The 17,249-nt window shown below is 37.0% G+C and overlaps 1 non-coding gene across 1 annotated transcript; it reads right to left on the reverse strand.

The window, feature by feature from the left end:
• Nucleotides 1–5,968: 5,968 nt before the first annotated feature.
• On the reverse strand, nucleotides 5,969–6,075 carry LOC112440649 (U6 spliceosomal RNA). Its single transcript, XR_003028658.1, has one exon. It is a non-coding gene; the product is annotated as a U6 spliceosomal RNA (small nuclear RNA).
• Nucleotides 6,076–17,249: the final 11,174 nt, after the last annotated feature.

Consider the following 17,249-nt stretch of genomic DNA (forward strand, 5'->3'; position numbering starts at 1 on the left):
GAATCCCAGAACAGAAATACCTATTCTTTTATCTTAGTGAGTAAGTATACAAGTGTGAGTGTGTTTAGATTGAGATGTGAATTAAAATTTTTTTAAAGTTTTCCTAGAGAAGTGAGAATAAGACAAATTGATATCTCTCAATATGTTAAAATTGTCCTGCAGAAGAAATTTCACAGAGGACCCTATTTACATAAGGATAAACAGTTAAACCTATACATGAAGTTAGAAACCCATATGGTAGAATATAAAGAAACACACAAGGGAATGACTACACAGTTCATATGCTCCATTAACTTCCTGAAGTTGTTAAAACATGAAAAGCCGATTCCTAGCACTCTCAGGCAAATGTCTTACATAGAGAGTTTTGTTGATTGACTTTTTTGAAATACTTACATTGTCCTGCAGAGGTGGTAACAACTTATCATTTTATGTGTTTTATTGTTTGATCAATTGGCTTTTACCAGTATTTTGAAAACTATCAAACTCTGATCCAAGGAATTTTAAAATGTTTTTTCCTTCTTATTCTCTATTCTCTGTAAAAATACACACAGAGCTGAGATACTATGGTCAAAGCATAACTGGCATTTGTGACTAAAGTACTGAATCCAAATCAGGAGTGAGTGCAAGAGAAAAAAACAAAGTTTCCATGGGCTGTCACCAATATCAGGGCTGAATTCTCCAGAATTTTAAGAATTAATGACCTTGAATCATTGCAAGAGTTTTATTTTCAAATAGATACTTAAGACTTAAAATTATAGATCATGTTTCTATGAATAAAAAGTGACCTTTTATGGCTTCTTTTCCAAAACTTCACTACTTTATTATTCCAGTGGTCTCTCACCCCATGAGTAAAAAGTCTTTAACTGTGTGCTGGCATTATATTTATAAATGATTTATGAGTGATTAACATGCATAATCATTTGCTAATAATATACAAAGGAAAAATATTAATTTAGGGTGGGAGCTATCATACACACATTCTAGTGATTTTTAAATCTATATATAAAATAATGTTTTTTACTAATTTTAATTAGGAGGGAGGCAAGTATGTCAAATCCTATGAGATTGCTATTTATTTATCTCTTAATAAGAAGCTGCCCAATAGCTTATACCACAATTGAATTTGTGAGCTCTGCCTTTTTTTCACGTTTTTGTTTACTTATGTTTCATTGCATTCTTTTTTTGTTCTGTATAGGAATATTTTCAAGTCATTTGCCCATACCTGTGAAGGTTAATTTAGTTAGTGATATACAATGATGTGTAAGTCCACTCAATCAGGCACATATGAGTTTTAATAGATCACCAAATATTCACTGACTGATATGAATATCACTACCTACCACAAACTCCCAAGCACACAAACCAAAAAAAAAAAAGAGAGAGAGCTTTTGTCATATTTCAAATATTAACATATTTTTAAGTGTATATATATAGTTGATTCTTATTATTTATGGTAATTATGTCTTGTAAAGTCTGAATACTACTTCAGCAATACTGAACCATTGCTCTTACGGGAAATGAAAGGTTAGGTTCCTGTAAGTCTCTGTTTACAGTTTCACCAACTAATCAATACATAACCTTGTTTTATGTGTGTTTCATTTAAAGACACCTTATTTACTATATATTGTTGATTCATTAACAATTGAATTCATGGCCAACTCATTGAATCCATGACAACACACCTGAAAGAAGCTTATCTAACAAACAACAAATATTTTCTCTGTAAGGCACACCACAGCCTACTTACACTTAGGAACAACACACAGAACTTCAGCTTTTACATTCAGGGGCCATTTTAAACAGCAATAACCAAGAAAAAGCACAAAAGTACAAAAACATGGCATGAAAAAGACTGCATAAAGTACATTTGCTGATAGTATGAGAGCTGAAATGAGAAGGCTGAGCATTGCATTGTTTGACTTTAGCTGGGAATGGACAAGTCAGGCAACTCAAAATTTTTGTGACTCTGTACATGTCTGCAAATAACCACAAAGGCACTTCAAGTGTTGATTATGGGGTTACAAATAAGAAGATATGATTCTATACCTAGAAAATCCTATAGTCTCTGCCCAAAAGCTCCTAGACCTTATAGATGAATTCGGCTAAGTCTCAGGATACAAAATCAATGTAAAAAATCAGTAGCATTTCTATACACCAACAACATCCAAACTGACAGCTAAATCAGGAACACAATCCCATTCACAATATCCACAAAAAGAATGAACTACCTAGGAATACACTTAACCAGGGAGGTGAAATAGCTCTACAATGAGAATTACAAAACACTGCTCAAAGAAATCAGAGATGACACAAACAAATGAAAAAACATTCCATGCTCATGGAAAAGAAAAATTAATATTCCTAAAATGGCCATATCACCCAAAGCAACTTATAGATTCAATGCTATTCCTATCAAGCTACCAGTGACATTCTTCACAGAATTAGGAAAAAAACTATTTCAAATTCATATAGAACCAAAAAAGAGCTTGAACAGACAAGGCAGCAATCCTTAGCAAAAAAAAACAAAGCTGGAGGCATCACATTACCTGACTTCAAACTATACTACAATGCTACAGTATCCAAAACAGCATGGCATTGGTACAAAAACAGAGACATGTAGGCCAATGGAACAGAATGGAGAGCCCAGAAATAAAGCCAGACACCTACAACCATCTGACCTTGACAAAGTAAAAAAAAAAAAAAAAAAAAATGAGCAATGGGGAAAAGGACTCCCTATTTGATAAATGGTGCTGGAATAACTGGCTAGCCATAAGCAGAAGGTTGAAACTGGATCCCTTCCCTACACATATGCAAACTCAATGCAAGATGAATTAAAGACTTAAATACAAAACCTAAAACTATATAAACCCTAGAAGATAACCTAGGAAATGTCATTCTGACATAGGACCTGACAATGATTTAATGACAAACACACCAAAAACAATTGAAACATAATTTGACAAATGGGACCTAATTAAACTAATGAAAGAACTAACAACAGAGTAAACACACAACTTACAGAATGGGAGAACATATTTGTAAACTATGCATATGACAAAGGTCTAATATCCAGAATCTATAAGGAATTTAGTCAATTCAACAAGCGAGAAACAAACAACTTCATTAAAAAGTGGACAAAGGACATGAATAGACGCTTTCAAAAGAAGACATACATGTAGCCAACAAGCATTAAAAAATGCTCAATATCACTAATCATTACAGAAACACAAATCAAAACCACAATGAGAAACCATCTCATACAAGTCAGAATGGCCATCATTAAAAAGTCAAAAAATAACAGATGCTGGTTAGGTTGCAGAGAAAAGGGAATGCTTATATACTGCTGATTGGAATGTAAATTAGTTCAGCCATTGTAGGAAGCAGTTTGGTGATTTCTCAAAGAACTCCCAGAAGAATTACCATTCGACCCATCAATCCTATTCTTGGGTACATAGCCAAAGGAATATAAATCATTCTACCCTAAAGACACACACGTGTATGTTTATTGCAGCACTATTCACAAGAGTAAAAATATGGAATCAACCTAAATGCCATCACTGATATACTGAATAAAGAAAATGTGGTACATATACACCACAGAATACTATGCATCCATAAAAAAAAAAAAGAATGAGATCTTGTCCTTTGCAACAACATGGATAGAGCTGGAGATCATTATCCTAAGTGAACTAACATGAACAGAAACCAAATACTGCATGTCCTTACTTGTAAGTGGGAACTAAACTTTGAGTACATATTAAAACAAAGAAGGGAATAATAGACCCAGGTCCTATTTGAAGGTGGAGGGAGGGAAGAGGGAAAGGATGGAAATACTACCAATCAGGTACTATGCTTATTACCTGGGTGGTGAAATAATCTGTACACCAAACCTCTGTGATACGCAATTTCACATATATGTAGCCAACAAGCAACAAGTTCCATTGGTCTGTGTCTCCGTTTTTGTACCAGTGCCTTCACATGTACTCCTGAACCTAATGTAAGTTTTTTTTATATTTTTTTAATTTAGCTGGTAGGTAAATTCCCAAATACAGAATCCATAAATGATGACAATTGAATATATATATTGAACTTTTATCAAGGCTAATATAATTGCAGTTCACTTTGAAAACCCCTATACTACTCTATTAGTCTCCAACAGGTGTGAATGAAAAAAAAAAAAATCTGGATAGTTGCCGCAAAACATACCTCCCTCTCTCTTTCCCCTTCATATATCATCTGATTACTCACATTACTGTGCATAGTAGGGTTTGTTATTTCACGTAGAAAAAAAAAAGAAAATTTGGTTAATTGGGGACTGCAGAAGGGATAGTGGATAGAGGTTCAATGGATTATATAAAATTGTTTTCACATAGTTTTCCCACGTTTAGAAGAGAGTGATTTCTGAGAGTGATGGCAAAAGTATTTGCTAGGACGGACTGTGCAATGAGACATGCTGGGCAAAGAATGAAGGCTGGAAGCAGAGAGAGCTTTCCAGAGAGATTTTGTCAACTCTGCGTACAGAGCCAAGTGATAAAAATGGTGTAACATGGCCAGGCGCAGTGGCTCACACCTGTAATCCCAACACTTTGGGAGGCAGAGGCAGGCAGATCATGAGATCAGGAGATAGAGACCACGCTGGCTAATGTGGTGAAACCCCGTCTCCACTGAAAATACAAAAAATTAGCCGGGCACGGTGGCACATACCTGTAATCCCAGCTACTTGGGAGCCTGAGGCAAGGAGAATCGCTTGAACCTGGGAGGCGGAGGTTGCAGTGAGTAGAGATCAAGATGGTGCCACCGCACTCCAGCCTGGGCGACAGAGTGAGACTCCGTCTCAAAAATAAAAGAAAAAAAGAAAAAGTGTAACATTGGAGAAAAGGTCGTTTTTGCCTGTTCCATCTATTTCTGCTGAAACTCAGCAGAACTTCCACACTCTGAGGACTGGATGTTTGGGAGCATCTGGAATAAGCACCTTGGAATGAACATTGGCTTTGTCAATGCAGACAGGGAGAGCAGGGAAGCTACCCCGAGTCTTCAGTGAGATGAGTGGGAGATAGAACAAGAGCAGAAAAGCAGGTAGGAGGCAAAGTGGTAAATCTTGGTTTTCCAAATTCATACCTAGACAGGTAATCCTTTGAGGACACCCATAAATAATTGTAAACACATTGAAGTTGATGATTTTGTGACAACCAGGGTAGTGGGAGTTTGTGCTATCATTATTTGGTCTTTCAAGTAAATATAGGGTTTGTTGTATTCAGAATACACAGAGAAGATTGTCTCTGATTTGTGATAGAGTTGGATCAGGACTGAGAACAGGTCTTTAGAGTTGCCAAAGAGAATCTCATGTTAAATATTGAAAAAGTTCTTTTGATGGATGTTAGATCAGGCAGTAAAAGTCACACTGCTGTGAAAAATGAAGCTTGCAAATGACATCATTTCAAGAAATTTGGTAAAGCCAAGAAAGACACATCTATTGACTAACGAGAATTCATACTCAGAAGGAAAATTGTACAAATTAAAATTAGGACATTCTAACCATGTCTCTGAATGACAAACAGCAAGTTGTTGATAGATAAGCTGAGGTTAAAAATGTTAGGAAAAGGAAATAAAGGAAATAATTAACAGATTGCCTTATATTTTAAGTATAAGTGTGTGTGTATTATATATATTTATATTTTTGCCATGTTATTTGTTTTTTCCTTCCCCTCCCCCACAGCTTTACAGAGTTATAATTGACAAATAAAGATTATATATATTTACATATACAAAGTGATATTTTGATTTACATGTATACATTGTGAAATGATTAAAATAAGTGAATTAACATATTCATTTTCTCTCATACTTATCAATTTTTTTGCAGTGAGACCACTTAAGATCTACTCTTTTACCAATTTTCAAGTATATAATTAATACATTAACGCTAATTATAGTTACCATGCTATACAATAGATCTCCAGAATTTATTTAAAAAATGGAATGCTTCACGAATTTGAATGTCATCCTTGTTCAGGGGCCATGCTAAACTTCTCTGTATCATTCCAGCTTTAGTATATGCGCTACCAAGGCAAGCACAAGTATATATATTTTAAACTTGGTAAAATTTCACAAGGATGGATCATTTATGTATTCACTCATTCAAACAACATTCACAGGGCACTAATCTGTGCCAGACATAGTGATACCAAAGTGAATGAAAGAGACAGAATCCCCACCCCATTAGAGTTAACAGGTCACAGAGCAATAAAGAGCTATGTGCAATGCAGTATAAAAAGTGTTGGGATGTGGAAAATACCAGGCCTTAAAGCAAATAGGAAACATGCCTATCTCATCCTGGAGAATCAAGGAAAGCATCATGTAGGAAGAAACATGTGACTGGACAAAGGTAGGGCTGATCCAGGCATGAAGAAGGGAAAAGAGGACTCTGCATAGCAAACATACAGTAGCTTGGAGGGGTGAGGCCAATGTGTACAAGAAGAGCAGGACAGTTGTTGTTTCTGAGAGGAAGAGTTCTAGGATTGAATGATAAGAGATGAGTTGGAAAAGAAGCAGAGGGCATGCAAGGCCTTATAAACTATCTTAAGGAATCTGGACATCATTCAAAATGCAGTGAGGAGCTCCCAATAGCTTTTAAGTAGGGAAATAACATAATCAGATTTGGGTTTTAGAAACGTCACTGTCTGCAATTTTATCACTGCAGTTTTCCATTTAGGAATCTTTGGTGAAAGTGATCCTTCATTTGAAAGCTCTACATGTCAGAAGCATATTCTGGCTCAGTGTGTATTTTGCTTAGGGACTCCTCATCATCAACCCATTAAGAGTGGACTAAAGAAACAAAGCCAAGGAGACACTAGTGATTAACAAAAGAGTCACACTTAAATTCCCAAGGTCCCTAAATACTACAGGAGAATCAAATGTGAATAAATTTTCCTGATAGATTGCTACAGTAAAGCAATTTTTTTTACATTCTTACAGCAGCATGATGCCAAGTTTTGCAAATTTCCATTATATGACCCTGATCACAAAGTCAAGTCCTTGAGAATGAAACAATACAGAAAAGGCAAAATTTTATAATACATTGGCCATAAATGGATCTTAAAAAGAAAAATAACAATGTCTTTTTTGAGTTTAAGTCTTTAGGACATTTTCTAATCCTGGGGCACTGATCGAGATCCTTGGATGTAGTTTCCTATTGTCTTGACTATGTAGTCCTCCATGTCCTGCTAATATTTTTTTCTTATTAACTGTTCGATACATGGAAATCAATATGGGCAACTCACAGACCTTCAGAAAGCCAAAACTACTTGCTGGGATTTTTTGTAACTATTCAAAATTTTTCATTATTCCTACAGTCCTCCTCTAGAAAGTTTCTTGAAAGGTTTTGTTACTCAGGGAGCTGCGTATGGACAGGTACATTTTACGAGACTTTGTTATCTCATTTACATCACAATTATCTCCCTGGTACATTCTCTTGTCCCTCCCTTTCCCCACTTTGTCCCCTCCAACACACACACAAAAACCAATTTTACAGAGAACTCACAAAGAGCTTAGAATAAAAGTATTTCTGCTACATTTCATTTTAAATCAGCTGATTGAAACAGAGAAAAGTAATGAAGTTATCCTTATAAAACATAATATTTCTTCTACTTCTGTATTGAAGGTTGAGAGCCACAGATATATATGTAACCAATAAAAATTTGGACAGGAAAATGATGGGTTAGCAACTTCCTTAGGCTGTGTTCTGGAAATGTTTACATATATACACATATACATACATACATATACACACATATATACATACGCATACACACATATACATATATACACATAACACACATATATGTACTACATATATTACATATACATATCACATATATGTGTATATATGTATGTATAAATGTATATGTATGTAGGTGTATACATATATACACACATCTACTTTTTCTAATATCCTGACCGTTCCATTGAATGCTTCACATGTTCTTACCTTAATCTTTAGGCCTAATTTTGATAATTGTCATATTATGAATATATGTATTTTTTTGCGTTAGGCCTGGAGACTTTTAGTTATATGTATTATCTATAGAGAGACTGACCTAATTGTACTTCAACTTCAATAACCATTGCATTTCCCTAAGTAGATGTAAGCAACATTTTAAAAGGGCCCCTTTATCTTAAAGAAGTAGATGAAATGCTGGTAACTGTGTAATAAAATTTAAATAACCTCTATGGAGGCATTATTTTGTTACATACCATTTTGAGTTTTAATTGAAGAAAACAGCTGACTAACTAAATTGTTGCCAAAAACATTAATGGGACTATTGTTGTTTGATGAAATTTCATTCGTGTGTGTGTGTGTGTGTGTGTGTGTGTGTTACCTACAATGTACTTGTTTCCCTCTTTTTATTCTGTAAAAGATGACTGAGAACACATAAAATCAGATTGGAATAATAATATTAATAACAATAATAATAGTTACCATATATTTGATGCTAACCATGTGTCAATTCATTCTCCACCTAATTTTCATAAAAATCCAAACTCCTTTTCATACAGGGTCACACCTAATCCGACCCTAACACCCTCACTTTTTGACATACTCTCAGACCTTGAAGATTCTGTTTTCCTGGTAAAGGACACCAATTTTTTAAGGGGCTAAAGGCAGAGGTTAAAGGTGAAAAGCTGTTTCTAATCTGTTAGGTCTCGACTTAAAGGATGGCTAATCTAATCATCCCACTTGACGTAGGGCTTTATAGTTGCCATTTATCTCAAGACCCTGTGTTTTTAATTTATAGCTATTAAAAACTAATGATTGTGATATTTGCACCTTTACTTTTTTTTTCCTGTTTCCAGCCAGACTCTAAGTTCCACTACAGTATCAAAGTGCCCAGCTTCATGTGTGGCACATTAGTTAAGGGCTCAATTACATCTGCTGAGTGTATAAAAGGGCCCTGTTCTGGGCACCTTTCACATAGTACACTGTCTGCAGATGAGAAAACTGAAGCACAGAGGAGTACATTATATGCATTATATTCTGGTTAATGGGCAACAGAGGTGCTATGAGGGGACCACAGGTCTCTGCCCCAAGGCCTTTGCTCCTCTGACTCCACCCAACCACCTCCAAGAATCAAGGCCTGATAATGACAGCCAGTGGAAATATGGTTTGGCAAGAATATTCTACAGTTGGATTTTGAACTCTGCTAACTTGCCAATCACTATTGTGTACTGAGAATTTTCATTGCTCTTTCATTGTACATCCTGATCTATAATCAGACATGGAAAGAGAAGGGTTCTTGAGCATCTCTTTACCCAGTTTTGAGCTGGGACAATTCCTGACAGTTATTGACCTCCCTTGGATTTTTTGTTCTGTACTAAGGCAGAGGCAGCTATGAGGACAGCCAAGCCTTTGATTTGAGTCATACCCAGCTATCAGGAAGCAGATGGATAGGGAACACATCCAAGCTGCTATGCTTTGTCATGACTTGATTTAAGCAGTAACTATTGGCTTATTTACCAATTTCCAAACAGTGTTTATTCAAGGAACTAAATTTTCTCATATTCTTTCTCAATTTCACATTTCTTCCTTCCCTAATACTTAATGCATGGTCCATGACCATTATCAAAAGCAAATACAGCCCTGTAAGTACAACGTCACAAGGCAGGATTCAAATTGGCTTACTAATAATACTTAATTCTATGGATTAAAGACATAATGAAATGATATTTGACAAACATGTATTGAGTTATTCTCAAGGTTACCTATGTCAAAGGAAACAAGAGCTGGACAGTAGTTAAGGGCTGCATTCAGGAACAACTGCAATGGGGTGAGGGAGACTTCAGCAAAGAACTAGTCTCCATTCCAAACACAGCAAAGACAAGTGGGGCTTTATAGTCAAGGAGCAGGCTGAGGATCAGCAGATAGAAAATTACTAAGAGAAAATATCACAGGCCAGGGGTATTTTTGGCTAAACCTAGTTGACAAGATTCTTGCTGAAGGTAGGCCTGGGTGATAAGATATTAAGCATGGGGAATGAGGATGTTGATCAGATATTGAGGATAGGCAATTATTGATAAAATGACTTAGCAACATTCTTGCTAGAACTGGGCAATGTGAAGATGAAAATGGACACCCTATAAGGCCTAGTTGAGAAGAAAGTTCAGAGGAGTCTGACTAAAGGTAGGTTAAGGAGAGAGTCTTTATCACCTAGTTTGTCTGCACACCATCTAATACAACTTGCCACAGCAATAGGGGAGTTTTTCTCTTCCTGGTGTCTAATAGTCTTAATTTTATAATTTGCCTTTATTACTTCATATAAAAAGATAAAACTTTTAGTGTTTACATATGCTTGGGCACTATGGTAGCTATTTTAGACATTGTAAACCTAGCTCAATGGCCAATTAGAATTTACTTTAAAATATTGAGTGCTATGATCCAAATATTTTTAAAAGATAAGTTGTAAATTTTAAGCATAAGTAATGATTGAAATCAGGCTTCCTAATGAACCCAAGTGATCCTAAATTGCCAACATAGATATTCTTTTCTTCAAAAGGATTTTATTTCTGGAAACTCACGGCTACTCTCTCTGCCCCTGGGCCTTTGTCAGGGACATGGGATGTACCCTGGCTCATATCCCTAGGCACAAGTACTAGGGAGAAAGTTAGAATATTTGTTCCTTCCATTTCAGAAGACTCCAAAGTTGTTTAATTGAACTCTCTCTTTCCAGAGTTCAACATACTTGAGCAAGAGGAATTATTATCAAACCCCATAAGATAAAATATCCAATTATTCTTTCTCTCCTGACAAAGGATGGCTACTCAGCTGAAATGTGCACAATCAGTAAAACCACACTGGAGGTCTTTCAAAGGGCAAAGACTCTCTTCTCTAAGATGGAAGTGGCAATACTCCTTTAAGCTAGTTCTATATTTTATAAGATAAATTTTTGTTGAATCTCGAAGCAAGGAATGCTTATTCCTCTGATAATGACCAGGATAATTCCTTTGTGGGAAAAATACTCATTTTAAATGGAACAATCACCTTCAAATTTTTATGTTCAATGCAAGTTGAAAATTCTCTTTAAAATAAGGTAAAGCATAGCAGTAGCCAACTAGAAAGCAAAGAACTAAATGCAAAACTTATCAGTTGTATAAAGTTACCTCCTATCATAAAAAGAATCCTCATAAAAAATCAGACCTAGTTCCTAGGTCAATATTCAAGTCTTATAAATTTAGATATATTACCAACTGGAGTATGACAAAACCCCATCTTAATATTTGAATCCAGATTCACCATAAAGCCCAACAGTTACAAATGGGTGCATAGCACATTATGACTAAGAAGTAATAAAGGACCCAAACTTCTGATTGTTACCTTAAATACATTAATAAACAGGAAAAAAGTAAGCTTTTTTCTTAGCATAAATTAAAAATATTTTTTCAATGAAGTTTTTCTAATAGCTAACACCTTCAATATTGTAGGGAAAAAGTTTAATTCTATCAAAAGTACAGTTTCTATATATAAGTAAATATTCTCAATACAAGTAAATATTTAACTCTCAGGGGAGGCTTCAAGATGGCAGTCTAGGGGCATTTTGTATTCACTTCTTCCACACACACACGCACACAAAAAATAGCAAGTAGATAATCACACTTTGGAAAACCCATCCAAGACAGAATACTGGAATTTAACAGAAAAGTGATAGGCAATATCTAAAGCAAGAAAGGAGAAGGAATTGAGGCAGCCTACTCAGCCAGGATCTGCTGGGAGCCAAGAGAGGCTAATAAGGGGAAAGTGTAAGTGAGAGACCCTCAGCAGTCCACATTCCCACCATGGTCTCCTGCAATCCTGCTCATGGGACAGCCCCTTGACTCTCTTGGGCCCTGAAACTAACATAGGGAGCTACAGAGAGATCATACAACCACAGCTCTGCCCCATGGTGAAAGCTCATGCTGGATCTCTCACATTCCCTGAGACCTTAGCAGCTACAGCAAGGTGCCCTTTTAGAACTCCACCCCTAACACATAGCACACTGTCCTGGAGCCCAGTGGTGCTGCAGCTGAGGTGCAAGACAAGCAATGGCTGCTGCCCGAAGGGCTGAAGCACGAGTACCATAGGCTGCCGCGCATGCGGCAGAGGTGCAACAGAGGTCTGGGATACTCTCTTTAGAACAGAGGTGCAAGTGAAACACAATTCTAGAGCCCTGCACCCGTATACTGAGCACTGTCTTGGAACCCAGCAGTGCTGGGGCGGAAGGCCCAGAGAAATGACAGCTGCTGCCCCCAGGACCTAGGCATGAGCAAGTGTGGGCTGCTATACATGTGGAAGTGTCACCAAAGTGAAGGCTACCACCAGGGCTGAGCAAGGTGCCATTCAGAGTCCCACCCCCAACAGACTGAGGACTACTCTGTGGCACTGCAGTGCTGGGACTGAGACTCAAAAGAAGATCTGACTGTTGACTTCAGGGCTGAGGTGCATACAGTTGCAGGCTACCACATCCAGGCTGAAGGATGAGTGCTCCCAGGAATTAAGTATAAGTGACATGCATGCTCCCCACCCGACAACCTAGCCACTGGTGTCTCCCACCCTAGCCTTCCACTGGTGGCCTGAGGATTGCCCCACCCCTGCCTACCATGGCTAGTACCTATACATATCATCAGGGAAGCTGAGGGCAAGCCTGCCTGGCACAGCTTCACCCCTTCCAACTGTGCCAAAGCACACAGTCTAGGGGGCCACACTCACTCAGCCCAGTACACCATTGCTGGCACTGGAACACTCCTTCCATGGGCCTACCCACCCAGCCACTACCACCACAGCTGGGACCTACCTGCATACACCACATGCAGGCCTGGAGACTCAGCCACTCAGCCCATTGCAGCCACTGCCAACACCAGCCTGCACCACTCAGGAACCACAGGGTTGTCTAGCCACTGGCACTGCCACTGCCCATGCCACATAGGATGCCCAAGGGCCCCAAAACCTGCCCACTTCCCAGCCCACACCTGCCATACTGGGATCTGAGCAAGCCACCTGGAGTCCCAAGAATCAGCCCACCAAGACCCTCAAGCACTAGTGCTACCTAAGCCATTCTGGGGCCCACAAACAGGCAAGCTCAGTCCACTGGAGCCACCACTAAGGTCTGAAGCCTGGTCTACCTGGCATCCAAATATCCAGCAAAACTGTACCATAGCCTCCACTAATAATTGCACCCTAAACAACTGAGCAAACCTCAGAGTCTACTGATGCTATTTACAGCCAAAGAGATTATACAGAGTCTACACTACTACACTCATCTAGCATCAAAACCAAAGTGCACTACCCTATCAACGCCATAGATTCAAAGGAAGTGGAGGGTATGGGAGATGAAAAAAGTAGATTAATGAGTACTAACATATTGTTAGATAAAGGTATAATTTCTGCCATTCAAAAGCAGGGTAGAATAATAACATGTTATATATTTCAAAGTAGCAAGAAGAGAGAATTCAAATTGTTCCCAACACATGCAAATGGCAAATACTCAATGTGATGGATACTCCAAATACCTGACTGGATCATTACACATTCTATGTATGTAACAAAATATCATGTCTATCATATAAATATGTAAAATAATATGAATTAATTTAAAAAGTAAACAAAATGAAAAAATATTTAATTTATATACCTTTGAAAAATAGTAAGACAAATTAGACAAATAGTTGATCTTAAATCTTTTAGTATTTTTCTATAAGGAAAAGAAGTGCTTAAACTAAGCAAAAACAATACTGGATTTGACTTTTATAGAATATTACCTATAAAGAGTTATCCTACCTGGAAAAAAACGTTAAATTGTAGGTGGTCCCCCAAAATATTTCACAATATTTCTGTTACTGATAGAGGAAGAAGATTATTAGTGTTTGTTAGCATTTAAAAGTTTGAAATTAGACTTTAGAAATATCAACTAACATATCACTCCATCAAATTGGTTTCTGGGTAGCTGGTGAGTTTGTGCTACAAATTCCATGTTGAATGCTACTAATTTTATGTCTCTTTCAAAGATCAGAGAAGCTTTTATAGACCTCCCCAGGGATGTATTTTGAAAACAAACTGAGAAAATGCTTCTGAGAAATTCTTTTAAAAAGAATATTGGGGCCCAGTATAGACTAATGTTGAAGAGGAACATTATATAGCAAATCCACTACAGCTTCCTCTCAGCTATAATACAGTCAACAAGATGGATTTGTCAAACTTCTGCTTATCAGTGAGCTTCTGGACTGTGTTCAGTCCTCAGGATATACTCCTTTGCAAGACACAAAATTAATCACTACAGACATTAAAACACTGTATCATGTTTATATAGCATACACTATATGGCAAGTGTTGTAAATCTTCATGTATATTAATTCATATGATCCTCATCACAATTCTATGATATGAGGTTAATAGTAAGCCTATTTTATAGATGAGTAGACTAGGCACTGAGAAGTTCTAGCAACTTTCTCAAACTCACACAGCTAATAGGTAGCAGAGTGGGTATTTTTTTCCCCAGGTAATTTGGCTCCAGGACCCATGCATTTAACCAGCATATCAATATAGAGTGTCTTTTCTGATCTTCCCTTTTTAACCCTTGTTCCCTTCCTCTGTTCCCATAGTCACCTTCTGGTTCCACACTTGCTGCTCCTGGTTTGCCTTTACCATTTTGCCTCATTTGCATTTGGAAATCCATCTGTTGCCAATCATTATGACTAGGGTGATGATACATCCTAGTTTCTCCAGTATACTCTGGGTTTCTGCTTGTTGTATTGATATCATAATTCATAACACACATCCCCTCCCTCATTAACTCTCAAAATTTTCAGTGTGATGATAAATTTTATGGCCACCCTAGTCATGACTGACTCAAAAACTTCATTAAAATGTTTTGGCTGGAAGCTCCCATCAGGCTGCAGACTTTATAACTGGGGCCCCATACCACCACCTATTACCAGGACTCTCCAGTATTGCCAACAGTGTCCCTGAAAACGGTCATGCAAATGATAGTTACTTCTCTTGTCTATAAAAATGAGATAATAAATCAGGAGAGGACAGTGTAAGGTATAACATATTATTCAATCTAACTCTTACACCTGAAAAGTCAAAATTAGATAAAGCAGATTGAGTTTGTTTGAAAACAAGGCAGCTGAGGAATAGGGAAAAACTAAGAGATGGAACTATTATAACACTCAAAGCTTTAGATTCCCACAAAAACCCATTATAATAGAATGAATAAACAATTTCATATACATATATACATATACACACATATATACACACACATCTTTTTTGAGATGGAATCTTGCTCTATTGCCCAGGCTGGTGTGCAATGGCACAATTTCAGCTCACTGCAACCTCCGCCTCCCGGATACAAGCAATTCTCCTGCCTCAACCCCCGGGTAGCTGAGATTTCAGGTGCCCACCACCACGCCTGGTTAATTTTGTATTTTTAGTAGAGACGGGGGTTTCACCATGTTGGCCAGGCTGGTCTCGAACCCCTGACCTCAGGTGATCCACCTGCCTCATCCTCCCAAAGCACTGGGATTACAGGCATGAGCCACTGCGCCTGGCCTACAATTTCAACAACATTGAAGGACATGAGGTCGGTTCTCAAAAATCAGTTGTATTTTGATGCACTGTCAATAAACAATCTAAAAATGAAATCAATAAACAATCGCACTTATAATAGCATCAAAAATAACAGAATTCTTAGAAATAAGTAATCGAGGAAGTGTAAGACTTGGACATTGAAAATGATAAAACATTGAAAAAAATTTTTAAAAATTAACAATCATTTATTAGTGTTTGTGAATTGGAAGACTTAATATTGTTAAGATACTAATAATCCCCAAATTGATCTACAGATTCAATCTAATTTTTATCAAAATCACTGCAACCTCTGCCTCCTAGGTTCAAGCTATTCTACTTCCTCAGCCTCCTGAGTAGCTGGGACTACAAACCACCCAGCTAATTTTTGTATTTTTAGTAGAGACGGGGTTTCACCATGTTGGCCAGGACGGTCTCGATCTCTTGACCTCATGATCCACCCGCCTTGGCCTCCCAAAGTGCTGGGATTATAGGCGTGAGCCACCGCACCTGGCCAAAAGCTGATTCTAAAATTCATATGGAGTTAGAAAAATCCAGAATAAGGAAAACAATTTGAAAAAAAAAAGGGGGGACAAATTTGGAGAACTCACCCTTCCCAATTTTGTTACCTAGCTACAAAACTACAACAATCAAAACAATATGGTATTGACATAAAGACAGAAATAGAGATGAATGGAATGGAATTGAGAGTACAAAAATAAATCCTTATGTTTATGATTGATTTTTGACAAGGGTGCCAAGACAATTCAACAGAGAAAGAAGAGTCTTTTTAACACATGGTGCTGGGACAAATGGATATTGATATATAAAAGAATAAAATTGGAAAAGCTCCCTCACACCATAAACAAAAATGAACTCAAAGTAGATTGTAGACTTACATGCAACTTCTAAAACTGTAAAACTCACAAATGAAAGTAGGTAAATCTTCATGACCTTGATTTGTCAACAATTTCTTAGACATAACACCAAAATCACAAGCAACAAAAGAAAAACAAGTGAATTGTGCTTCAATAAAATTAAAATATTTTGTGATTCAAACATCACTATCAAGAAAGTGAAAAGACAGCCCATATAAGGGAATAGATATTTGTAAAGTACATATCTGGTAAGGAACTAGTACCCAGGATATATTAACAACTCTTACATCTCAACAATAAAGACAGATAACTCAAACAAAATGGGATTTGAATAGAGATTTTTTTGAAAAGGATTTGAATAGAGGTTTTTCCAAAGAAAATATGCAAATGACCAATAAGCACCTGAAAAGATGCTTTAACATCATTAGTCAGTAGGGAAATGCAAATAAAAATCACAACGAGGTATTAACCACTTATCAGATATATGGTTTGTAAATATTTTCTTCCATTGCTTTTTCACTGTATTGTTTCCTTTGCTGTACAAAAGCATTTAAGTTTGATATAATCCCACTTCCTTATTTTTGCTTTTATTGCCTGTGCTTTTGGTATAGACCCAAGAAATTATTGCCAAGACAATGTCAAGAGGATTTTCCCCTATGTTTTCTATTAGCGGTTTTATAATTTCAGGTCTTATATTCAAATCTTTATTTTAAGTTAATTTTTTTGTATAATGTAAGATAAGGATCAAATTTTACTCTTTTGTAGGTGGATATTCAGTA

The sequence above is a fragment of the Pan paniscus genome, chromosome 6 (assembly GCF_029289425.2).
Source record: "Pan paniscus chromosome 6, NHGRI_mPanPan1-v2.0_pri, whole genome shotgun sequence".
NCBI lineage: Eukaryota > Metazoa > Chordata > Mammalia > Primates > Hominidae > Pan > Pan paniscus.